The 26,375-nt window shown below is 48.0% G+C and overlaps 1 protein-coding gene and 1 long non-coding RNA gene across 5 annotated transcripts in view; one reads left to right on the forward strand and one right to left on the reverse strand.

Moving 5' to 3' along the window:
* The window catches only part of SIPA1L3 (signal induced proliferation associated 1 like 3), a 238,994-nt gene that overhangs the window by 67,389 nt on the left and 145,230 nt on the right, over nt 1–26,375 (forward strand). For all 4 annotated transcript variants that reach the window (XM_086689628.1, XM_086689627.1, XM_086689631.1 and 1 more), the window contains one exon: nt 26,125–26,192. The gene's annotated coding sequence lies outside the window, so the exon portion shown is untranslated. The remainder of the gene's footprint in view (nt 1–26,124; nt 26,193–26,375) is intronic.
* LOC147573585 (uncharacterized) lies at nt 3,101–10,142 on the reverse strand. Its single transcript, XR_015244850.1, has 3 exons — nt 9,903–10,142; nt 8,301–8,480; nt 3,101–6,105 (listed from the first exon to the last, which is right to left on the reverse strand). It is a non-coding gene; the product is annotated as an uncharacterized LOC147573585 (long non-coding RNA).

The following is a 26,375-nucleotide window of genomic DNA, read 5'->3' on the forward strand; positions in this document are numbered from 1 at the left end:
CATAGTGCCATGGGCACAGGTTTCCCAAGGTCAGATCATAACACTAGATAATTTGAGGTGATGTATGAATAAACACTTTAAACATTTTAATAGCTGTACTTTTATTTTAATGCGTAACAGGAAAAGAATTTCAATAGCATATCAAACCCAGTGTTCCATGGCTATTTCTGCTTTGGGTGAGGCTAACATCGGTATGTAAGCCAAAATAAAAGTGAATACAGTTAAGGAAAAATGCAGAGTAAGTGATAGTACAGGTGGTCTGGGGATAGACATGGCAAAAACGGTGCCAGTGTATATAGATCCTGGCAGTTGGGACACATGACAGTTGAAAAAGCAGCTCCCTCGCGAGGTTGCTGAGCCATCAGGCCCCCGCTGCCCCTTGCCTCTTCTCTTTCGTGCGACTGCAGTCACCTCAGATGGCTGTGGTTCCCTCCATCAGGCGCCAGGCAGGGGATAAAACGTGCCGGGTATTCGATGCTGGCATCTTCTCTGTCTGCAGTGGAGTGTAGACACTGTGGAATGGCCTTGAGCAGCTAACTGTGATAATGGTAACAGTCTTTAACCAACACTGAGTGAGTGCCAGCAACACGCTAAGCAGTTTGCATGCACGATGGCATCGAACCCTTACTCTATGAGACGAACTGCTGGTTGGGACACGTTGGGCCTCAGGTAGCGAGATGCCTGGTGATTCTTGCATGAGTGATGGAGACAGTGAATTCTCTCGCTGCAAAGGATGGAGGAGACCAGCTCCGTGGCTGTTGCAGAGGCTCAGTGACACCTTCGAGAACTGGCTGCTTTCTCTCTATTTCATAGCCCCTGTGTACATCCGTTTCATCCCGGTGTTGGTCGTTGTGTGGTCATAGGATAACTGCCCTGGTCTGATGATTGCATCCTTACACACAGCGTCCCAAGCAGGGAATAGTGGCAGGGGAAGAGGCTTTTTCTTCCTGTGTCTTTCTTTTCCAAAGGGAACATGCTCTCATAAACACTCCTACCCCCGGTAGACTTCTCTTTATCTCTGAATGGCCAGCCATAAAGGAGCCAGTGATTGCCTCTGGTTACAAGGGAGGCTGGGAAAGTGGATGTCTCCGTAGTGGGGGGCAGCAAGGGACAAGGGTCGGGAGTGACCATAAGCTACACAGCTAAGTGTCTGCTACAGATGAATACTATTACTAGCTCCCCTCCATAGATGAACAAAATCAAGGATCAGAGAGATGATCCTATAGATCATCCTATAGATGAAAAGATGGCTTGCCTGGGTCTTTATAGAGTTTGTAATGGCAGAGCAGGGATTTGAACCCACATCTTTCCTCCTGCAGAGCCTGTGGTCTTAACCCCCATCTAGTACTGTCTTCGTGGCAGGGGACACCCAGATGGCCATAATGCAGGGTGATGAGTGGTGAGTGGTGAGCACCGAGTGCCGTGGGAACACAGAGGACAGAGATTCTGCGCTGCAAGGTCAGGGGGAGTGAGCTGGAGAGGAGAGAAAAGAGTGTGTAGAAAATCATGCTCAGGGATTGCTCTGGCCTTTGAAAGATAAGTAGGACTCCTGCCAAGTGCAAGGGAAATGGCATGAGGAGGGTGGGCTCCAGAAGGAACCGACGTGGGCATTGGGACAGTGCATGCTGGGTAGATTAATCAAGGCTCTTTTGCATGTCAGATGAATTTGTCTTGTGTCACTGGGAAGTCGAGAGGAGAGGAGCTTCAGACCTAGCCCAAGTAGGGGGCTCAGACATGTCATTGGAGCTCTGCTCCTATCCCTTGCTCCACTTGACTTCACTGTGCAAACAGGCTGGGTCAAGGTGCAAATCCTCCTGATCTATGAAGCCGGTGGAAAGGGGATTTCTTGTCTTCAGCATCTTTATACAAGCCCCAGGGAAGACTCTAGTTGGGTGTGTGCGTCCATTTGGGCTGCTATAACAAAAATGCCATAGATTGGGGAGCTTATAAACACAGAAATTTCTTTCTCACCATCCTGGAACCTTGGGGCATCCAGGATCAAGGTGTCGACAGATTTGTTGTCTGGTCAGGGCCAGCTTCCTGCTTCATAGATGACCATCTCTTTGCTGTGTCCTCACTCGTGGCAGAAGGGGCAAGGGAGCTCTCTGGGACCTCCTTTAGAAACGGAATTGGCCAGATCACTTCCCAAAAGTCCCACCATCACACTGGAGATGAGGTTCCAGCATACAGGTTTGGTGGGGGACACATATTCAGTCTGTAGCCGTCGGTCATGTGCCCATCCCCGAAGGTGGTGTCTGAGAGTGGGATGAAGGATGAACACAGCCACGGCCTTGCCAGGACGGTGGAGCGGCATGGCAGCATGGTGGAGGGGCACCTCCTGACTGAGGAGGCAGAGCTGCTGGGCATGCCACATACGTCCGCTAGTATCTGTGCTAGGTGCCTTCAAGCTTCCGTACTTTAGTTTCCTAATCTGAAAAATGAGACTAATGTTATCATTCCTACCTTGTGCACAGGGTCTGAGGCAGATTCCACTTAATAAGCATCTGCCAGTATGGATAGGGAGTACTCCATGGAACCCAGAGCAATGGCTTTCCTAAGTGGAAAGCCTAAATTGCTACTTCGCCAGGATCTCGTATTACACACTGAAACTTAGATGGCTTGGATTTGAATATTAGCTCTCGCATATCAGAGCTGTGTAAGCCTGAGTAAACAACTGTACTTCTCTGTGCCTCCATTTTCATATCAGAACCAGGGAGAAAAATGCTTAGGACACTGCCAGGCACATGGTAGAGGTCAGTAAATATTTTTTTGATGAGTGCACGAATGGAAAAGCTGAGTTGGAAGATACCTACAGGTTGTTAGACCTTTTTGGATTTGTATTACCAGGGGGCCCTCCAGAAAGCCATTACTCCATCGGTAGTAGATGAGATGACCCATTTCCCTACACCTTTGTCAGTACTTCTCTTTTAGGGTCTTGTTTCTCAGAAAAAAATTCATTGTTCTCTTAATCTGTAATGAAACCAGCCTGATGTTATGGACACGTAATAAAACGTCCAAAGTTTTCAGAGCTGCAAACTGAAACCTGTAAGGTAAAATGACGTGATGTCTGGGATTTACTTTACTTCGGCAAGAAGGAACGGGAGGAATAATAGATAAGGAATAAACGGAGCTCGTGTGGCAGAATCTTGGTAATTATTGAATCTGGGTTAGAGTACATGGGAGTTCATTGTACCTTTGCACGCTTTTTAGAATGTTAACAGAACAAACCCAGCCCCACTCAACCCCCAGCATACACACACACACACACACACACACACACACACACACACAGCCTAAAATTGAATAGTGGTGAACAGCTCCTACTGCACACAGGCAGTTCGAGGGCCCATTGGATAAATGACAGTCTTAGCCCTCGATATCTTCCCCTCATCCTCTGCCTGGAGCCCCTTTGTGGAGAGAGCCTTTGGGCTCAGCAGCTGAAAGCGTAGTCGCTTTCAAGCCCAACGTAGCAATTTCTCCTGTGAACCAGGCATTCAGTGACCTTTTTCTGAAATGAGGGTTTTCTCTTCCCTCCTTGGAGGGGAGACAAACTCCCTGGTGATTAATCCCCGGGAAAACCCCCTTCAGACGTGGGTGTGGTTTTGCCATTCGGTGGAGGGAGTCATGAGCTGCTCTCATTCAGGGATCTGTGTGCTGGTGGCAAAAACATAACTGGCTGATGCTCCACAGTGACCAGACACTGAGTCCAGCCCTGCTAGTCCTCTGAACACACAAGAGAAGGCCTTGCCTGTCCCTGCCACACAGGCTTTGCTCCCAGCCCCTTCTCCAGATTCACTCTTAAATAGGTGGTGGGCTGGGAGTTTTCCAGCGAGGCTTGTTCCCATCCCTCTGCGGCACTGGGAGTTAGGGAGGGGCCTTCACATCCCATCTGGTGCTGGGTGGAGTCTCAGTCAGTGGAGGGTCAACAGCCCAGGGGCTGACCCTGGACCCTTGAGAAGGGTCATCATTTAAGAATGTCTCTTAGGCAGCCCCGCAGGAGACCCACATGTGGATGTGGTCAGCTGTAGCTTCCGGCTCTCTCACTTGTGCTGAATTTCGGCAATTTCTCATTTCCTTTAGGAAACAGAATGAGTCTGGAGAGAAGTATGAATAATCATGATGACACGCTTGGCAGTAGGAACATTGGGAACCTTGCCCTGAAGCTCAGGGTTGGTGTCACTGTTGCCGAGGTCTTGAGCAGTGTGGACCAGGGAAAAGGGGACGCCTTGAGCCTCATGGCCTGGGTTCAAGTTCCAACACCACCATTTAACAGCCAGATGACCTTGGGAAAGTCACTTAACCTTTTTTGCCTCAGTTTCCTCATCTGTAAAATGATGATGATATCTGCCTCATAGGATTGTAAGGATTAAATTAGAGAATATCTGTAAAATGTTTTAAATGGCCCCTTCTGTAGTAGTTGCTCAGTTAATGCTGACTGTGGCAGTTACTGTTATGGTCAGGCACAGTTAGGATTGAGAACTGCTGGTCTGTAGTAGGGGTCAGGTGGAAGCAGAAATTGGAGGAGAGGAACAGGGAAGGCTCCTTCCTCCCCACGTCTGTAGTTTGAGGAAATAGGCTTAATTTTGCCATTTGAAAATATTATTTTTCACTTGATGTTTAAAAGTCTCACAGAAAAGCACAGGTAGGAGACTTTAAAGGGGGAAAAAAATCTCTCTTTCCATATCTCTCCTATACACACACTGTTCACACTAGAAAAAAAAGACTGGAAGGAAATAAACCAACATCTTTACAGTGGTTATCCCTTGGTGGGAAGATGATGGGTAACTTTATATTCTTCTTTGCACTTTCTTTATTTTCCAAGTTTTTTTTATATGCATATATAAGCATATATTGCTTTCATAAGCAGAAAAAAATATGTTAAAGGTAAGGAATCATATGAGCTGTGGTTTCTGGGAAGGTTGGGTAGAATTCTCCCGGGATGTAGCAGGCTGTTTAATGTTTGTGTCCCAAGAAGCATGTGTTCCAGAGTTCCTTGATGAGGGATACACTCCAGCTCTATAACATTTCTACTCAAAAAGTTCTTAGTGTCAGAGCCGACTCATTATATGTCCCTCTACCTGTCCAGCCCTACTTTAGATAGATAGTCACACTCTCTCCTATCCTTCTCCTGAGATGAAAGAACTCCAGTTCTTTTGTGGCTTTGACCTTGAGAAGGAGCCTCATTTTCAAAGTGGGCGTAACAGTAGTAAGTCCCTCATGGGGTGTCGTGCATCTCAGTTCATTGCCATGTGCATACAGGTGCTTACATGGTAGCTAAAGTTATGAATAACCAAATCGAGAACAAACCAGTTGACTTCTTTAATCAGGAAGCATGGATTAAAGACCTGTTCTGGGCCAGGTACCAGTGAGCAAGGCAGACACAGCCCACCTCTCCACAGAGAGAGGGAGAAACACACAGCCACCCTGATGAGTCCTGTGTCCTAAATGTTCAGGATAGGATTTTTTTGAGCCAAAGAATAGGGGCTTCCCAGAGGCTCCCCAGAGAAGTGAAGTTTAAGTAACATATTCCAGGTGCAAATGGAAAAAATGAATTTGGTGGACATCTCTAGATAAGCTTCACTTCTGAATGTTTCCAGCTGCGGGCAGGGAGCTCCAGATGGGCGTTGCTATGGAAGCATCTTCCAGTTCTCGCTTCCTGACAGAGTTTATTTCCGAGTTTCCCGTGCCCATGCCAGTTCCCAGCTGTAAATACAGACATGGTGGGGGTCCCTTCTTCCTGCGGTCTCAGAGCTGTGCAGAGAGCGGATGTGGCTGGAAGCCAGCCTGGGAGCCTCCTCCCGACAGTTAGTTGTGGAACCTGCCGTGTGGTGGCTTCTCTTCCATCCAGCCTCTTTTCTCTTTTCTTTGTCCTCTCGTGGGACTGTGCCAGCATGCCCCAGCCTGTGTTTTGAAACTTTAGACCCCAGCTTGTATTTGATGGAGAAATGAGCTCATGAGGGCTTCCTCCGCCACCCAGCTACCGGAGAAGTTGAGTCCAATCTCTTTTCATTCCGATCCCCCACTGAGGCTAGATTTGCGACCCTCCTGACAGAAACTGGGCTGGCTGTTCTTTGGGGACTGTTTATGAAGAAAGGGCTTGCTGACCTGAACAAAGAAACAGCAAACAAGATGGGGGAGGGGTGTAGCTAATTGAGACCTTTCAGTTACCCTTCAGTGCTTTAGAATAATAATTGCTAATGTGTGGAGAATTTACAATGCATGAGGTATTCTTTAAATCATTTCTAATCCTCTTAACAACCCAATGAAGTGTTTATCATTACTATCCCCATTTAACAGCTGGGGAAACTGTGGCAGGGGCAAGTTAAGTCATTGGCCAAATTGCTGTTACTGCTCTTAGAGCACCTTAAGGCCTGTCATCTTTGCGGCTCAGGCAAAAAAAGGAGGATTTAACCAGAGCGTGCTGGATGGTCCAGAAAAATGAAAGCGAAGCCTCAGGAAGGACTGTGTACTAGCCAGTTACTTGGTTGCAAGTAACAGAAACACCATAAACCCAAGGGAAAGGATTGGCTCGGGCAACTGGAAAGTCCAGAGGTGGGGTCACTTTCTGGGCTGGTTGGGCCGGGAGCTCAGGGGCCATCACAGTGACCCACTTTCTTTCTGTCCTTCCATTCTTCCCTCTGATAATTGGGTCATCCTCAAACTTGGCTGCCCTGGAGGTTGCAGAGTAGCTGTCCCACTGGTCCAGGTTTAAGACTATTCCTGGCTGGAGAGAGAGGGGAGGTATCTGCCTCCAGTCACAGTGCAAGACATCAGAGCTCCTCTCTGATTGGACTACCACAGGTCCCGTGACCTTCCCTGAACCAATCACTGGGCAGGGTGGAATCACCAACGGACTGGTTGCTCCCACCCAGAAACTCCTAGAGGAAGAACAGAATGGGTGCTGGGAAGTGGCCAGCCTGTGGATTGGAACCAGAACACGAATGTCACTATCAGGATTCTTTCCCCATGGCTTCCCTCTGCCTGTGTCTGCTGTATTCATTCATATTAGTGTGTCTGTCTGTCTGTCTCTCTCTCTGTCTGCCTTTCCTTCTAATGGCTGGGAAACCTGGTTATCCACAGACCAAGTTATACACCTTGCAGTACAGGCTCCTGCAGAGAATAACCCTGTATTCTCTCAGCCCAAGCCCAAAACAACCCAACGAAAAAAAAATATCTCCCTTTCGACCAGGAAGGGCTTCTCAAGACAGGCCCCACTGAGGTCAGGCACTCTCCTTGGGCCAATCAGCTGTAGGCAGGGAGGGGTCATTGTTCACTCTGTCCTCTTGAGGGTACCTACTGTGTCCCCTTCCCAGGTCCTCTGGGCTGGGAGTTATTAAGCAAGACCCTGAGGACAGTGATTAAGCTGTACCTTTTTACTATACGAATACTAAAACTTCATTTCACTCCTGGGCCACTAGAGGATGAGGGGTGTCCCATGCAGTGTCCATGTTTCCAAAGCAGTACCCTGTAGAAAGGCCAGCCCAGCATGCCATGACCCCTGCCTGCCTCCTGCCCCTAGCCTCGTCCTGCGGGTCCCTCTGCATCTGCCAGCCAGCCACCTGGCCTGCTTTCAGTTCCTTCAATGCATGGCATTTGTTCCCTGCCCCTGGGATGCTTCCTCTTCTCCCGGTCTTCCCCCGCCCCTTCCAGTTCTGGCCTGCCCATGCAGACTCTTCTTTCAGATCTCTCCTTAAACCTGACTCCCAGGGGCCTGCCCAGGCTGTGCTCCACCCTTCGTCCCTGAGCTGCTCAGCTGATGTATTCGGGCCTGTCATCCTCTCAATGATAGCAGCTCTGTGAAGGCAGGGACTACACCTGTTTTGTTAAATAAAGGTGTAACACCTTCCACCAGATACATATCTTGCTGAGGAAATGAACAAAATTATAATAGTAACGTAATAAAAGCAGTAGTGATGGCTAGCAGTGGCTACTTCGTAAAAGGTATACTGCTAAGCACTTTTACGTACAAAGCTTTTTTTTTTTAAGTTTATTTTGAGAGAGACAGAGAGAGACAGGGTGAGTGTTTGCATGCAAGTGGGGGAGGGGCAGAGAGAGAGGGAGAGAGAGAAAATCCCAAGCAGGCTCCACTGCCAGTGCAGAGCCCAATGCAGGGCCTGAACCCACGAAATTATGAGATCGTGACCTGAGCCAAAATCAAGAGTCGAATGTTCAAGCGACTGAACCACTCAGGTGCCCCTACATACAAAGCTTTTAAATGATTGCTCCCATTTAACAAATATAATAATGGCAGTAGTTACTTATCAAGTAGTGAGTGCCAGCCATTATTCTAAGTCCCTTACCTGTGTCATCTCCTTGAATCCTAATGGCAGCCCTCTGAGGCCACGTTGCCCTCATCCCGACTTCACGGCTGAGGTGCGTAGTAAACATAGTTTACATAAGTTGTTGGGCTTTAGTCCTTTTTCCTTCTTCTTCTTCTTCTTTTATTTTAAGTATATGTGCTGCACAGTCCTTTTTCCTTCCTGGTGTGGGGAGGAAAAGCAGGAAGAGGGCGAGAGAGGTAGGAAGGCTTTGAGTACTGGCGTGAGAATACTTGCCGGGAGGTGACGTGTTTGCCACACGGCCCCTGGCAGCATCTGTAGAAGTAGGAAGTGCCTGTTAGACGCAGAAAGGTTATTTGACGTAAAAAGGTATTTGTGCGTAAGGCTTGTCTAGTGTTGGGCAGAGAGAAGATGGGCCATCACTTTGGAGGGGACTTTGGCAGGATCTGTCATTGTGACCCCCACGCGTGCCTTTCCTCTGTCCCAGCAGTTCCATTTCTAGGACTTGTGACTATAGGTATTTCCAAGTGTGGGAAGTGATCTGTGTCCAAGGCAGCTCATTACAGCACCGATTGTCAGCAAAGATGGGAGCTGTCCCTCCATGTCCATCCGTAGGGGACTGGGTGAATTCGGTTGTCTGTACAGCGGAACGCAGAGGCAACCAAGGGGGACCACAGTCCTGAGAGGGAGTACCTTCCCTGTCTGCGGTACACCATCAAGTATGAAAAAGGAAAGAAAAAGGAATGTCTTCTAATAGTGATTCTTATATCAGAATCTGAGGGAAGAGCATAGGTTTTATGAAGGTGCCAGTCCTGGTCAGCCCTCGAGCACTTTTAAAAAAAAAATGTTTAATGTTTATTTATTTTTGACAGAGAGAGAGAGACAGAGCGTGAGCAGGGGAGGGACAGAGAGAGGGAGACACAGAATCTGAAGCAGGCTCCAAGCTCGAGCTCTCAGCATAGAGCTCAACGTGGGACTCGAACTCGTGAACTGTGAGATCATGACCTGAGCCTAAGTCGCACGCTTAACCGACTGAGCCACGCAGGAGCCTCTCAAGCACTCTTAACTCTCAGACTAGATCCTTCAGGTTTCCACAGCGGGTGCTGTGTTCCTGGCTCTGTGTGTGTATATATTTTATATACAGACAGATGTATCCAAAATTGTAATATACGTATGCATGTGCTTATTTCATTACTTGATTCAGGTCTCTGCTTGAATGGCTGGGATACTGCCTCAGGCCTTCCCGAGCACCCTAAAATGGCCTAAAGTGACCTTCCTGTCATTTGCATCTCCTGTTTTATTTTTCTTTACAGCACTTACCATCTGATGTTATGTTTGCTTTTTGCGCCATTCTTAACATGTGAGCTCCTTGTTTTATTGCTATGTCTTGTCTCAGCATCTAGAGCAGGGCCTGGCTCCTAGTATTTTTTAAGTGTGTGCGGAATGAATGTGAGCAAGCCTGGATAGTGACTGTTTTCCCCATGTTACGGATGTGGACCTGAAGCCCCCCCAGAGGCCCTGCCGTCTTTTCATGGAACAAACCGAATACCCACTGCTATTCTGACTGGAGAAGAGGCAAGAAATTTGCCCTGGACTGCCATTTATGCTTCTCCATTGACTCACATTTCCTTGAGAGAGGTGGATACAGGCCAGGGTCTCTTCCACTGGGGCCTCTGCTTGTGAAGCACAGAGAAGCGTGCGTGGATAGCTTGGATGATGATGTTCTGGGCAGTTACCTCATGGAGAATAGGTAGAGGGAGAAAGAAACTTCCATTTGGAAGGCCTCCCTCCTCAGGAGGACCCTTCCCTTCAGCCCTCTGCTTAATATCATCAGAGTCCAGTTTGCCAAGGGACACCCTCAGACTTGAGGAGCTGAGAATGTCGCTTATTATTTCTTCAGTATTCCAGTTACTGTGACAGCTTTGCTAACATCTTTTAGGCCTCCCTCTGTGCCAGGCACTTTGCCAGTCACTTGATACCTGTTAGCTCATTTAATCTTCCCAACAGTCCTGTCGAGGGTAGAAATTACTCCTCCTCTCCCCTCCCCTCTGTACTGATAAGGAAGCCTGGGACTCAGAAAGGTCTAGTGAGGAGTTATGGGTCACACAGGTGCGAAGAGGCAGTGCTGGGACTTGATTGTGGCTGTGGCTGACTACAGAGCTGGTGCTCTCCTGGCCACGTGGCCTTACTGCTTCTTCATCTGCTTTTGGGAATTCTCCCAGTGACCAGAAGGGAAGGGTCTGGTTTCCTATAATGGGGTATGGATTGTTAATTGTGTTGCAGAGCCTTGCTGGCCAGCACGAGGCCTTGATGGGTTGGAGGAAGCGGGTGGAGAGCTTTTGCTTATTTCAGACAGACATTTGCCACACAAATGACCAAACTTCTCTTTCTCGTTGGGATTGGTTTCCATCTTGGGCAGCGGAGAGAGTTGGATAAGCGGCCAGAGGAACTCTGTCATCACCCAATCAGATCTGACCCTCCTCTGCTGATAACCCTCCCATGGCTCCATCTTACCCAGAGTAAGAGACAAAGTCCTCACCGTGCCCAATGAGGCCCCACACATCTGCCCCATTACCTGTGGGTCCATCTCCTCCTTCTGTTCTCCTCACTTGCCCTGTTCCAGGCACATGGGCCTCCTTTGTGCTCCACAGACACCCAGGTATGTGCCTACCTCAGGGCCCTTTTACTGGCTCTTCCTGCTACCAGGAAAGCTCTTCTCTCATACCCGCATCCTCCCTAACATCCTATAAGTCTTTGTTCATATGTTACCTCCTCAGGGAGGTTCTCATCTCTCTTTTCTATTTTTCTCTGTACCACTTAACTAACCTATCTCTTACTTATTCTATTGTTCATCTTCCCCACTAGGATCATTAACTCCAGTGTTCTGTTCACCTGGATTCCTAGTGCCTAGCGCAGTGCCTGGCACCAAATGGGCACTCAGTAAACATTTCTTGAAAGCATGAATGAGCTCCCAAGTACAGAATGGTCCAATCTTGAATTATTGTGCTGGGGGAGGAAATGGGTGTGGGGGTGGTCCTGTTTCCGTTCATCAAGCCTCAATGAGCTCCTCTCGTGCCAGGCTGCAGCTCTGGGCTCCAAACGCCAAGCTAAATACATCCTAGTTCTCCAAGCTCCATTTAAGCCATGGAGGGAGGGTGTATCTGCTGGGTAGAACTCATGGTCTGGCTGCAGGGGAGGCTGTGAGAGCCAGTTCCTGGCCTTTGTAATGTCTGATAATGGGAGGTAGGCCCGGCCTCCCACCAAGACCCATAGGTGGGAAATTCCCAAGTCATAAGGAATACTATGGGCAGCCAAAATGTTTTTAATTCTTTAAACATTTTATTAAGCTGTGTGTGTGTGTAGATGTATAAGCAAGGGCACATGCTGAAAGTGTGTAGCTAGATGAACTTTCACAAACTGAACACACTCATGTAACCTGCTCTAAGAACAGTATTTCTAGCCCCCAGAAGTCCCTTTCCTATTCTATCCCAGTTACTCCTCTCATCTAGGCAAAACCACTCTCTTGATGTCTCACACCTGACTTTGAACTTTATGTAAATGCTCCTTTGTGTCTGGCCTTTCTAGTCAACATTATGTCTGTGAGAAGTCCATATCATTGCATGTAGTTAGATTTCATGCCTACTCACTGTATACAGTCACAGGGAGGCCTTACTGGCAGGAAGAAACCAGCCTTGAGAATAGCTAGAGCAAAATGTGCAAAGGCCCTGGGGTAGGAATAAGCTTGTAAGGGAAAGAAGGCCAGTGTGGTGGGAGCATTGAGCAATGGGTGAAATGGAAGGAGATGAAGTTCGAGGGATTTTTTAAGCAAGAAAGCAATCTGATGTGATTCCTGTTTGATTTGATCACTCTGGCTGTGTGTGGAGAATAGAATCTAAGAAGGCAAGAGGGGACTCCAGGCCACCAGCAGGGATCTGATGGAGTTGTCCAGGGGAAAGATGAGGGTGGTAGCTTGGCTTAGAAAAGAGGAGGGGGCGCCTGGGTGGCTGAGTCGGTTAAGCGTCTGACTCTTGGTTTCAGTTTAGGTCACGATCTCACGTTTGGGGAGTTCGAGCCCTATATCAGGCTCCAAGCTGACCGTGCGGAGCCTGCTGGGGATTCTCTCTTCCTCTCTCCCTGCGCCCCCCACCCCGCCCCCGCTGCCTCTGTCTCTCTCAAAATGAATAAATAAACTTGAAAAAATGATAAAAGAGGAGAAAAGAAATGGATTTAGGATATATTTTTGGAAACAGTGGCAATAGAACCATTCAGTGAACTTGCCATGGAGGCCATGGAGGATGAGGGAAGGGAACACATAAAGGATTCTGTTGCGTGTCCGCATCAAAATTTGTTGGCTCATCCCTGCTAACAGACATTCAGGTTGTCTCCCATTTTCCTCACTTACAGAGGCCGCTCCAGCCAACACCCACATGTACACATCCTTGCCGAGCGGGGTCTCAAAGGATCAAGGGCAAGGTCATCCAGACAGAGGGGACTGCTCGAGCAAAGGCTGGGGCTTCCCCTACACCAGTCCCAGCTCAGACCGGAGCGTAGGCTGCAGAACGGTAGCAGAGGACCTGAATCAAATGGACTTGCTGCCTGTGTTGAGATGTTCTCCCATGCTCTCCCTAACCACCCCCCCCCCGCCCTTCCCCAGAGCTGCTTTCTCATCTGTTCCCCTCCCCTCTGCAGGTTAGTCCAGAACTTCGGCCAGCAATGCAGTAGCAGGTGTTTATATTGGAGTTGCTGCCATACGAGGGGCCCTTGCTCTCTGTGCGAGGTCAGCTTTGTTTTCCTGTCTCGTGAGTCACAGTGGGGCTTAAAGCATTGGCTGGTGAGGCCTTTGGTTTGGGGCCAGCTGTAGAGGATGCCTGGCCTGCAGGAAATGAATGAGAAGGCCTCCTGTTTGTATGAGCTTGATTCTTTTGTGTCTTCTGTCCCCCGTTCCCTCCTGTTTCTTGTGTCTGGCCTTGTTCTTGAGAGTGTGGGTCCCTCGGGCAGCAGCCTCTGCAGGCCTCTCTCCCCTTTTCTGAGAGACTTTGGGCATTTGGGAGACTCTAGGCCACTCGGCTAGAGAGGGAGCTCAGCCAGCGTGAGTTTAAAACAGTGTGACCTGCAAGCATCGGAGGAGAGAGAGCCCCCTGCCCTTGTCTCTCTCTGCCATCCGTGCCCTCAGGTCCCTGAAGATCTGGCTGCCACCATGGCTTGGGCTTCTTTTTTGTGCTGTGGGGAAGGGCTGGCCAGACTGACGTGTCAAAATTAGCATCTCTGGGAGTCTGCTTCCTACCTGCCCAAGGGCTGTAGAATAGGAGGAATTATGGATCACAAGAAGGTAACATCTGACATGTTTCAACTCATACTAGGTCAAAACAAGAAGGGGGCAGGAGGGACAGCCTTGAAGGAGAAAAATATAGGGCATTAGTGAGCTCAGCTAAGTACTCTCCCAGGTTGCTAGAGGACGTGTGAATCATTGCAACCTCTTTAGAAGGCAGCCTGAAAAATATTTTTTTTGTTTTCGAATGAGCAGAATATACACGTGATAAAACATTCAGATGGCACCCAGAAAGTAAGTCTCCCCCTGCCCATCCACTGTAACCTAGTTCCCCTCCCGCGAGGACACCCATTTCAGGTGTGTTCTTCCAGAGACTCCATACAAAACCAAGCAGATGCTACATATACAGCTCTACATCCTGATCTTGGAACCCCTTCCATAATATAACTATATAATACCCATAAGTAGTCTTCAGTATAGCAGTCCTGCTCCTGAGAATCTACCCTATAGAAAAAAATGGCCCCAGTGCCAAAGGATGTTTATTACAGTATGGTTTTCAGGGGCAAACCAACCAACCCCCAGAAATAAAATAAATGCCCATTTTTCAGGGAATGATTGAGTAAAATATGGCACATCCATACTGTGGAATATTAGCTGCCAAAAAAAAAGAAAAAACAAACAGTGGGTAAGACCCACTATTAGTTGATTTGGAGGCATTTTTGTGAGAATATTTAAGGGAAAGCAAGATTCAGAGAAGTAAATATGATATCCCATTTATGGAAATTACAATGACGAGTGTATGTATCTGTGTCGTATTTGAGTGATGGTATCACACTCCTTTTCTCTTCCACGTCACATGGCCTTCTTAGCCCAGCGTTCTGTCTGGAACATGTTGCAGTATCCTTAATTGTGGTCCGGACAAACTTCATACATTGGTCAATGTTAGAGATCCCTTGGGAGGGTGTTCCAGCCACAGGTGGAGAGTCCATGGTGTTGGTGAACCTTCACTTGGACCTCAGACTAGGAGAGGCTAACATGGGTGCTGCGTGAAAAGTCCCTTCTACCTGACCATGACAGGCACTTTGACCTACTTCCCTTTCTCTGTAGAATGAATAAAGCAGCGTTTGGTCAGCTGTTTGAAGGATTCATTGCTACCAGATCTGCTGCTTGTAAGAATGACACAGGGGAGGGGCATCTGGGTGGCTCAGTCAGTTAAGCATCCGACTTTGGCTCAGGTCATGATCTCACGGTTTGTGAGTTTGAGCCCCACATCAGGCTCTGTGCTGATAGCTCGGAGCCTGGAGCCTGCCTCAGATTCTGTGTCTCCCCCTTCTCTCTGCCCCTCCCCTACTCATGCTCTGTCTCAAAAATAAATAAATGTTGAAAGAAAGAAAGAGGAAGGGAGGGAGGAAGGAAGGTAGGAAGGAAGGAAAGAAGGAAGGAAGGAAGGAAGGAAGGAAGGAAGGAAGGAAGGAAGGAAGGATGGAAGGATGGATGACACAGGGGAGTTACAGAATGGTAAAGTCGAGGCATCAGGTCCCTGGCTATGTTCCAGATGAAGCTTCTTGGGACAGGCAACACAGGTGATAATTTTCCTTGTGTCCACAACCAAGCCCACTGCACAAGAACCATGCAGTGAAATGTTTCTCACATCCCACTCTTAAACCAGATAAGCCCTACTGCTGGGGAAAGTGGACCTAGAAGGAATGTTCTGGGTGGACACATCCCCACAAGACCGTTGCATTGCACCACTCCAGGGGCACTGTTTGCCCTGTGGTTTGTGATGGTGGTGGCCCTGTAGATGTTCTCTATGAGACTTCATTCCTTCCCCTTTCCTACTTCTGGTTCCAGGATGCATTCTTCCAGGGCTCTGGTGTTCCCCTCAGAATGGGTGTGGCTGACAGTGGTTTGGGGCTAATGACCCCTTTGGGATATAACTTGTCTTCTGCTGGTCTTCACTTGCAGTGGGACTTAAAGGGAAAGGCATAAGGGTCAAATTGACCCAAATTCCTCCCCTGACTAAACCATGTTTATTCACACTGCTTTCTCTCCTTCTTCTCCCTCCTCCCTCCCCCCTCTCCTCCTCTTCCTCCCCCCTCCTCCTCTTCCTCCCCCTCCTCCTCCTCCTCCTCCTCCTCCTCCTCCTCCTTCTTCTTCTTCTTCTTCTTCTCCTCCTCCTCCTCCTCCTCCTCATGTTTATTTATCTATTTTGAGAGAGAGCACACGTGCAAACCAGGGAGGGGCAGGGAGAGAGGGAGAGAAAAATCCCAAGCAGGCTCCTCACTGTCAGTGCAGAGCCTGACGTGGGGCTTGATCCCAGAAGCCATGACGATCATGACCTGAGCCGAAACCAAGAAAGAATCAGACTCTTAACCCTCTAAACCACCCAGACGCCCCTCCCCTTCTTGATTATATCTCTTGCTCCTCCCCACCCCCACTAAAAAGACAGAGAACACTTCCTGTCTCTGTTTTGTCTCCTACATGTTGTTGATCAGAAGTAAGAGCTCCCTTCTTTCTGGCTTACCTATTTCTCGTGCCCCTCAGAGATGGAAGGACCTTGTTGTTACTGACTTAGAAGCTTGACCTTGCTTAGGGTGTGTGTATGTATAAAAGGATGACCCTGAGGTTTCTGATTTGAGCAGATGGGTAGCTGGTGGTGTTTAGTGGACCAGTCTCTACCAGTGGATGGGAGAGAAACAGGTATGGGTAAGGATATTATGTTGATAGGTAAGGATCCGTGTGCGTATATATACGTGAAGAGAGAGAGAATTTAACATCTTTATTGAAAATACAAAAATGTGCCCCACAAAAAAAGCCAGGCAGTGATTTTGTTCATTTATTTAATTCATTTAACAGGCATTTGGTGACCTGCTGTCATTCTGTGCACAATCTGAAGCTGGCAGAAAACCAGTTTGGAAAAATTCACGAGACACGTGCATCTTTCTTTTCAGCCTTACGCTCGTGGCCATCCCATCGTCAATGAGGCCTATGTGTCCTTGACTTGAAATTCACATCTTTACCATCCTCCTCCTTTCCATTCCTCTGCCCTCGCCCTGGTCCCGGCCACTGCCTCCTCTCCTTGGGTATTACAGCGGCCACCTCATCGTTCTCCCTGCTTCTTTTAAACACTGACCGTCTCTGCACAACAGCCAGAGAAATCTTTCAGAAATGTAGATCGGAACACATCACTCTCCTGCTTCCCCTCATACTTAGAATAAAAAGCATGTGTATGACCGTGGCTCACAGGGCGCTCTGGATATCTGCCATGTCCTGGAGCATTCTCTCTTGCACTGCAACCATCTAGCCACACAGGCCTCCGGTGAATTTCCTTGAACAGCCTCCCACATTCGCCTCCATCTCCTGGGATACTTTTTTTTTTTTCCTTAACTTTCATTAGAGACTTTATTATCAACATAGTGATTGAATCACAGTTGCCCTTTGAGTGCCTTTTAATTGAGATATAATTGACATGTCATAAAATTCACTCTTTTGAAGTACACAATTCAGTGGGTTTTGGTGTATTCACAAGGCTATGCAACCATCACCAGTTATCTAATTCCAGAACATTTTCATTGGCCCCAAAAACAAAACAAAACTCGTCAGCAGTCATTCTCCATCCCCCCCGCCATCCCCTCCTCCCAGCCCCTGGCAACCACTAATCTACTTTCTGTCTGTCTGGATTTGCCTCTTCTGGACATTTCATGTAAATGGCATCATACAATACATGGTCTTTTGCGACTGGCTTCTTTCACTCAGTATCATGTTTTCAGTGTTCATCCATGTTGTGCGTGAATCAGTGCATCATTCTTTTTATGGTTGAATAATATTCCATTGTGTAGATGCGCTGCTTTTTGTTTATCCGTTCTTCAGTTGATGGACATCCTGAAGACTGTTACTTCCACTTTTCACATGACTTCCTTCTCCTTTCTCTTCAGTTCTGGGCTAAAATTTACCCTGGTTTCCTACGTGGTACTTCTCACCATTCGTACTCATACGTGTATTTGTTTGCCTGTTTGTTTATTTTCTGTCCCCTGTTCTGGACTGTAAGGTTTGGGAGAGCAGGGACTGTGCCTGCTTTTGTCTACCAGGTCTCGCACCCTAGCGTGCACAGTGTCCAGCCTAGGGGAGCGTTTCATAATTACTGAGTGAGTGGTTCAGGAGATCTCCTATAGGTCTCATTTTGCCTCCTCATAGGGCAAAATGGTTGTAATCCGGTTCTGTGAGAAATTCGGTACCTAGCTTTCTGCCTGCTCTTGAGGAGAGATTGAGGGTCCTCTAAAGCATGAGGACACTTTAAATGGTGGCAGGTTTCTTGAGGGATTTCTCTGGTGTGGAACGCTGTGGCCCATTGGTCATCTGCTGTGTTAGACCATAATATCCTTTGAAAGTACACTCGGCTGCCGGTAGCAGAGACCAGAAATAATAATAGTTTAAATTCCACGGAAGGTGGTGTCTCTGGTGATTAAAATGTCCAGAGGTTGACAGCCCTTGGCTGGTATGGCAGCTCCACAGACGTCAGGAAAAGCAGGATCCTTCTGTCTTTCTGCTTTACCGTCCCTAGCAGAAGGCTTTCATCCTAAAGGTGGCATCGTGGTCCAATATGACTCCTGGTGTCAAGCTAGTGAGTCTGAATCCAGATGGGAATTGGGCCGCGGAGTGGGGGTGGGGGGTGGGGTTTACAAAATTGTAGTCCACTCCATGTTTCTGGTGAGGAATTTTCCTTGAAGCCCCACAACAACTTCTGCTTACCTCTTGTTGGCCACCCCTAGCTGCAGGGCAGGTTGGGAGATCTTGCATTAGCTGAGCACTCGGAGAAGAAAGGGAAGGATGGCTACTGGGTGGGCAGCTAGCACCCAGTAGGTCTGTTTCCTGCCCACAGTACCCTGGGCCCTGGAGCCAGCTTCTCCTCCCTGGCCCGGACCTTCAAGCTTCCTTCCTTCCCTAAGGGGCCAGAATCAGAGCAGTGCCTTTCTCTGTGTGTCCAGTGGAGCAGAGAGTGGGGTTTTGAAGCTTTTCACAGACCTTCCATCCAAAAAATTCACCATGTCACCAGCAATAAGAACAATGGCAGCTCACCTTTATCGAACATTCACTATGTAATAGGTTTTGTTCTAAATATTTTTCATAGAGGGGCGCCTGGGTGGGTCAGTTGGTTAAGCATCCAACTCTTGATCTCATCTTAGGTCATAATCCCAAGGTCGTGGGATCAAGTCCTGTATCAGGCTCTATGCTGAGCGTGGAGCCTGCTTAAGATTCTCTATCTCCCTTTCCTTCTGCCCCTTCCCTGTTTGCGTGCACGTGCAGTCTCTCTCTCTGTCTCTCTCAAAATAAAAAATAAAAACCTGAAAAATAAATAAATAAACATTTTTCATAGAGTAATTTATTTAGTCCTCACAACACCCCGATTATTATTTATTATCCCCATTTTATAGGTGAGCAAACTGAGGCACAGACAGGTTGAGTAATCCTAGATGTTCTTACTAATGATGTTTTTTTTTTTCATTCTTCCCTTTCAATATATTATGAATAAGAGGATTAAAAAATAAAGACTGACCTATTTTGGTAGATTGACCACTCTTCCATCTTCCATCTGATTAGCTGAGATCTGTGGGAGTGCTTTGTGGAAAAGCACCCGGCAGTCAACCACATTGACGAGCTGTTTTTATGGAGTGCAGGAAGGGGCTTAACTGTTGGCACATCTAGCAAATGGCTGGTGACAGGAGGAAAAAGGACCCACAAGCTCTGCAGGATTTCGCCAGCCTGGGAGCCTGGGGCCAGCAGACCTCAGTGCAGTTGTGCCAGCGGGCTGGGCTTGGCCCTTAAAATCACAGTCTCCCCGACTGCTCTTACAAGTCCATAGGGAGAAAGAAGGCAGCTTGCAGTTCAAGTCCCCCGAGAATTAATTCAGACACCACGTCATCCCTGGATGCCTGTGACCAGTCATGCTTAGTGGAAATCTGATTCCCAAAGTTCATCTCTGAGTCCTTTTGAGACACTTTCAAATCCGTGTTCGTGGCTGCTCGCACTCTCCACAGCCTGTGGCAGCCAGATCCTGGCTGCGGCAAGATGTTTTAGTCAGGCGTGCATTTGGCTGCAAGTATCGGCCTGAAACGGGCAGCATTGTCATTTCAGTACATAAGATGCCATGTGTCAAGTAACATCTGGAGGGAGAAGATGTGGCTCAATGGTGTGGCAGAGGGCATGGTCAACACCAGTGCTCCTCTGACTCTCTTACCCCCTCGTGGCCACAGATGGCTGCCGAACCCACTTTCCCAGGGGGCCAGGGCACCCAGAGAATTCAGTCCTTCTGTTCTGGCAGAGTAGTGTTCTGGAGACAAGTGGGACCCTCTCAAATCCGAGTAGCATCACACCTGCATTCCAAGCTAGTGAAGGGACAAAGACTGTATGAATGAGTCTTTTAAAAATTTTTTTTTATTTTTGAGAGAAAGACAGAGCAAGTGGGGGAGGAGCAGAGAGAGAGAGAGAGAGAGAGAGAGAGAATCCCAAGCAGTCTCCACACTGTCAGTGCGAAGCCCAGTGTGGGGCTCGAACTCACGAACTGCGAGATCATGACCTGAGCTGAAACCAAGAGTCAGACGCTTAGCCGCCTGAGCCACCCAGATGCCCCCGAATGCGTCTTTTTGTGAGACAGACACTCTCCTAGAATTCCTGAATGAGAAATCTTCACTTACACCAACATGAAGATACGCTCCTGTGTTCTCTTCCAGACACACTTATATTTTGATCCATCTGAAATTGATGTCTGGATGTGGAATCAGATGTGTTTCGGGGCTGAGCCCATACTCCTAACTGCTGTGTTTGGGAAGTGGCATTGTTGGCAGTTCTGGAGCCAGATCAACTAGGTTCAGATCCCGGTGGATTTGTGCCATCTACTTGCTGTGTGATCTTGGGCAAGTTACCTCTCTGTACCTCAGTTTGCTGGTCGGTTAGAAATGGGGATGCTAGCAGACCCTCTTCACAGGGTTGTTCTGAGGGTCAAACGAGTTGATAGTTAACTGAAAACAGTGCTGGCATGTAGTCAAATCAAAGCAAAAACCTCATGCTTTAAACCAGAGTGAGAATTTGCAAGGCCACATGGGTCTGGGAACTCGGCAGGGAATCCCAGTCAGTGGGGGAGCGAAGTGTGTCACTGAGGTTACCGTCTCTTCCTCTTTACAAGAAATTGCCAGCCGCGGTCTCAAAATGTCTGTTCCTGTGTATGCTCCCACCCGCGGTGACTGAGAGTTCCCCTTAGCCTGTAACTTCAATAACATTCGGTGGTGTCAGAGTCTGACATTTTGGCCAGTCGGCTGTGCGTGAAGTGGTCACACGTTGCTGCTTTCCCTCAGCAGTTTCTCTGCAGAGGCCTGTCTTGAGCCACTCTACCGCGGAGTTACTTAGGCTAGGCTGGAGGTGGGACAGTGAAGTCCCCAGAGCCCTATAGCATGATGCTTATCCTCTGTGGGGGACAGGAAATGAGGATGTGAGACCCTGGAAGTCAGTGACCCAGCCCTAGTCATATCTGTGGACTGAATCAATCAATGAAAGAACTAGTGCTAAGTCGTTAGTGTGTTATTAATAGAATATAGGTCATAAGAGAAAACATGATTAATTGCAAGATGATCTCAGCGGCTGCCATACAGTGTAGCAGTTGAGGGCCTAGATTTCCCCAAGGCAGAGTCTTTTCTTCGCACAGCAGCTTTTCTTTCTTTGTTGGCAGGTGGGTAGAGGCAGTTGAATGAACAGATATTTTCCTAAGTCCCTATTCCAAAGGTGGGATGAGGATGGGCATAATGGGAATCTTCTCTAAATGAAGGATGATTGAACCTCCTTATTAATAGGTGGGTAGGTCCCTGTGGCCCCAATGTGAAGCTCTGGTAAAGTCTAGAAAGGAGAAGGGAGCTTGTAGCAAAAGCCCCCAGTGAGCTGGGTTCTCCTTTACCTTAAGTCTTAGTGCCTAGATCAGCCACTTGCACAGCGAGCTGCGCGGAGGAGAAAGGTCTGGCTGCCCCCACGAGCACTTGGTCAGGAGGAGTGCGTGTGCCCCGGGCGATCTTAGAGGGTGGATGAACACTGGCCAGGATTGTGTGTCCTGCTCTAAGACAGAGAGCACCAGAGGAAGCCACCATCTCTGGGCACAGGGAGAGAAAAGAGCCGGTGCCTCGTCCTAGCCTTTGGGGCTAGTAATCCTGCCCACTGGAAGGGCAGGTGCCAGCCACCGTCGTAATCTCTGACCCGTCAGATCAGCCACCACTTCTTGACCTGGTCTGCACGGAGGACCAAGCCAAGGGGAGTGGAGAGGTGTAAGCGGATGATCCTTTCCATACAAGCTGAGATCAAAATCCAAGGGAAGAATAGAAATGTGAGGCCTAGAAGTACAGGAGCAGAAAGGCCCGGGTGCTCAGGCTGCTTTGGGATCAGAGAGCAGCACCCTGGCTGGTTGCCCCTGCAGAAGCACCTCACTCGGAGCCATGGCAATAATGCCTGCTTCATTAAGATGTCAGTGAGGATCAAAACCAAGGTCAGTAACATGTTAATACTTTGAAATGTGATAGAAGAGATCGGCTTCCCATATGTTACTGTGGAGTGGTAGAACTTCTGTCGGACACTTCCCTGAAAGCCCAATTTTTAAAGCAGAAGAAAAGTGGAGCTGCTGTGTTGCTAAATGGGGGCATGGGGTTCCGCAGCCTCACCCGCTGCCTCCCCTTACCCTCTGCAGTCTCGCCTGGGGACCGCACCTCTGGACCCTCTAGAGAGGCCTGGCTCTGCCTCCCCCTGGGCCCAAACAAGCCACATAAGCGTTCTGAACCTCAGTCTCCTTATCCATCAAGTGGACGGTTCAAACTGGATCAGAGTGTTCTTCACCCAGTTCCTATGGACAGCAGCTTCAGAGCCCTTTGGATTTTTGAAACACAGTACTTTGTGGGGGTATTTTTTCCCCCTCTTTCTGGAGAGACATGACATAGTTTTGTTTTGTCAGCTTCTTAGAAAGGATCGTGTTCACCGAAACATGAAGGAATGCTGTATTGATTTCTGAGGTCCCTTCCGGTTCCATCAGTCAGTGATTTCTGTTGTAAATGACAGAATCTTCCCAGCTCAAACTGGCTTAAACTGCACAAGGAAGTTAATGGCTTTGGGACCTGAAAGTCCCAGAGCTGGCCTGACTGGAGCCAGCACTCAGGTATTCTTGTCAGGAAGCTATCCTTCTCCACTTCTGGGTTCTGCCTCTGTCAGCTTTGACTTCTTTCTCCGGTGCCCCCCCCCCCCCCCCCCCCACTTCCCAGGTGGCAGAGAGGCCTTCAGCAGCCCCTACCTTCCTTCCATCCCATCCCTTTCCCCCCAGTAATTCCAGCAAACTTTCCAGGGCCTACTCTGATTGGCGATTGGCCCTGCTTAGATCATGTGTTCCTCCCAGAGCCAATTGCTGTGGCTGAGGGGAGGAACCAGTCAGACTGTGAGTCAGGCCAGGCTATCCCTGCACCCCAGCTTCTGTCATCTAGGATTCTGTTTCTTGGTATAAACCCTGGGAAGCGAGATGCGTGGCCCCGTGACCAGGTGGGCTGTTGCTCTGGCGGGTGTGCTGGGATCGATGAGGGAAGTCTGAGGGCCTCTTCCCTTCCCAGGTGGTGTGAAGAGGGGCTCTGGGAGGTCTGGGGTCCTGGCTGAATTGCTGACCCTGTAGCCCACCTTTGCTGCCATTTCCACAACCCCTCAGCATCGTCCTCTCTGCTGTGACCCCTCCCATGTGTGAGGGACCCCACACTGGTGGATATGACAGCTCCCTCCAGTCAGAGAGACGTGGCACCACCACACGTCACTGCTGATGTGACTTTAAAGAGCCATATACATCACTCTAGAGAAAGGAAGGAGGAAGAATGAGAGTGGCAGAAAAGCAATTTCCGCTGTATTTTAAAAGGCAGCTATTAAAATTTTACAGGAGCTTTATTGCAGGGGCTTTCTGATCATCCCAGGAATTTTTTTTAATGGAAAGTCTGGTGATAAAGGAAATGTTCTGGGTGCTTCTGGTTCCCTCATGCCCTGTCAAGCATCTTGAAAACCACAATTGTCAGGGCTTCATAGACCAGCTTGGGGGAAAGCCAACTACCCAAGAGACTATTTCTGAGTTTTTAAAGAGTGTGTGTTTTTCTGTATTTGCTGTTTCTATGTATAGTAACTCTGTCTAATTTCATTTTGTGCTTTCCTAAATGCCTTGGTAGTGAGCTATGGGAATTGTCAAGAACTGCACTCAACTCTGCCCTTCTGTGTAATTGAGTCATTTGGTTTTGTGAACAAATGGAAATTCAGGTCAACCTGCTTAAGTGTAAAAAGAAGCATTTGCACTTACTTCATGGGACATTGTACACTGAATAGCTTCAGGTGTGGCTAGATCCAGAGCCTCACATGAGGTTGCCAGGACCCTGTTTCCTTGTACTTCGTGGCTCTGTATTCTTTTGTGTTGGTTTTGTTGTCAGATAGGCTCTGAAGCAGCTCTGCTTCCAACCAGCTAAGCAGTGCCCCAAGAGAAATAAACCCATCTCTTTCCCTATAGTCCCAGGATATGTCCTGAGACTGCTTTTATTGAACCTAATCACCAGGGCTACCCCGAGCCATCTCTGAGGCAAGGAGCAGGAAAGAGGAGGTTAGTGGCTTTGTTGGCCAGACCTGTATTGTATGACTAGCCCTCCAGGACCCCTTCCCATACAGTGTTCACAAGGATCTGAATCTGCCTCACACTTCCCAGTTATTACCTTCCCTAGGAATCTGCTCTGCCTTTTCCCTATTGGGATTCTTAATCCTGGATCCATAGACCCTTGAAGGGTCCTTGGATAGAATTTAGAGGATCGCGAAGTTGGCTGGGAAAAAGGTTACATCTTTATTCCCTCTGCCATCTGGAATTTAGCATTTCCTTTTCTTCAGAATGAGAGCCAAAGCTACAGTTGTATTGCAGTACCTGTGACTTTGTCACCACTAGAAATTAAAAATATTTCCATATCACATTACGATTGTTGCAGATATTGCAAAATATCACTTATGCTCATCTGTTTCTAAATTACTATGGTTATTGGACACACCATTAGGATCTTATAATTTAAAGCATTCATAAAGAAGCACGAATATTACTGTATCTCAGATTAGGTTTTATTTTACAGATACTTTGATATCTTAATATAATTGGTTTCCTTTATAGCCTTGGGTATTGTATCTTGTTGACTTAAAAACATGATTCTGAGAAGGAGTCCACACTCGTCTTTGGCAGGCTGCCCACAGGGCTGAGAAAAGTTAAGAACCCCTTTGGGTTTCTCCAGGAACCTCTAGGAGCAAGATTATTGAAGATATCCTGATTCCTAGATTCTGGAGAGCTGGCTAGCTACTCGCTAGGTTTCCTTCCTGAGAGCTGGCTGGAGTTTGAGCTCAGCCTTGGTGTTTGAGTAGCGTTTGGGCATCGTGCTATTGGGGAAAGGGAGGCATTATCTGCCTGTAGTTAGTTAGCTCTCTCTTCATTGACCGCCATGGCCACTGGCTTAGCCACATGGTCAGGAGTAGGTGAGTAGGCTCTGGAGCCAGGCTTCCTGGGTTCATCCCATCTGTAATATACTTTTGACTGGCTGGGCAGCTTCCGCTAGTGAGTTGTTGTTTTTTTTTTTATCCATTCTGTGCCTCAGTTTCCTTTTCTATAGCATGACTGTAATCATAAACATCTATTTCTTAGGGTTATTGAGAGAGTGAAATGAGTTAGCACATGTCTGCTAGGACGTGGCCTGGCACATGGGGAGTGAGAGTCATTATTTAATGGCCATTCCTTATAGGAAGGTTCTGGATTATCCTCTCAGATCTCATCTCCCTGGCTTGGTAAACCTGGCGTAAACAGAAACACGAGGGTGAACAATACAGACAGTGGAGACATTCATTCATCCATAAAATATCTATTCAAATATGAACAACCATACTAAGTATTTTAAAACATAAATTAATACTATAAAGTTACAAGTCAGGACAAGTGCTATTTATCTCTGCCACTTCTCTATTCAAAATTGTCTGAAGGAAATATCCTTATAATGGCCTTCCATCTGCCCCATCACCTCCCTGCCCTCGTCTCCGACCACTCGCCCCCTCACTCACCCTGTGCCAGGCACATGGGCCCCTTGCTCCTCCTAAAATTCTCCATATACATACCCTGCCTCAGGTCCTTTGCACTGGCCATTCCCATGGCCTGGAATGCTCTTGCACAGAAAGTCACACAGCCTGTGGTCCTCCTGAATTAAGGTGTCTGTTCTGTGGCCACTCTTGCAAACAGCAGGCCCATCATTCTCCTCAACCTGCTTAGTTTCCATCAAGACTGCTGACTACTCCCTGACTCCGCATCATGTATTTGTTTTATTGTCTTCCTCCTTTACTGGAATGTCTTCTCTCTGAGGACAGCAGTGTTGTCCTGGTCACTGGTGTTCCCTTGGTGCCTAGCACAGAGCAGGTGTTCAGTAAACATTTGTTGAGGGGGTGAATTTGTAAATGACAGAAACTGCGGCAGGAAGGCTCAGACTGGCCAAAGACATAACCTTGTGTTGTTCTTCTCCACAGATGCACGGTCTTTGACATTGGCTCTCGTGGGACCCTCAAGGGACACTAGTGCCCAGAACACACTGAGGGTGAGTACAGTGTGGCTGTTTGCTTAAATTTTATAACTAGTCCACATAGGTCTCTATTATCTTTAAAAATTACTTGAAAAAGTATTGAGGGGAAAATGAAAGTCTCCTTCACTGTCCTATGCATCACCTGCAAGTCTAACACCTTCCCTGAGAGCTGATTACGTCAGCAGTCAGGTGGGTGTC

Source organism: Puma concolor, chromosome E2 (assembly GCF_028749965.1).
Source record: "Puma concolor isolate L17-30 chromosome E2, mPumCon1.1.hap2, whole genome shotgun sequence".
NCBI classification, from domain to species: domain Eukaryota; kingdom Metazoa; phylum Chordata; class Mammalia; order Carnivora; family Felidae; genus Puma; species Puma concolor.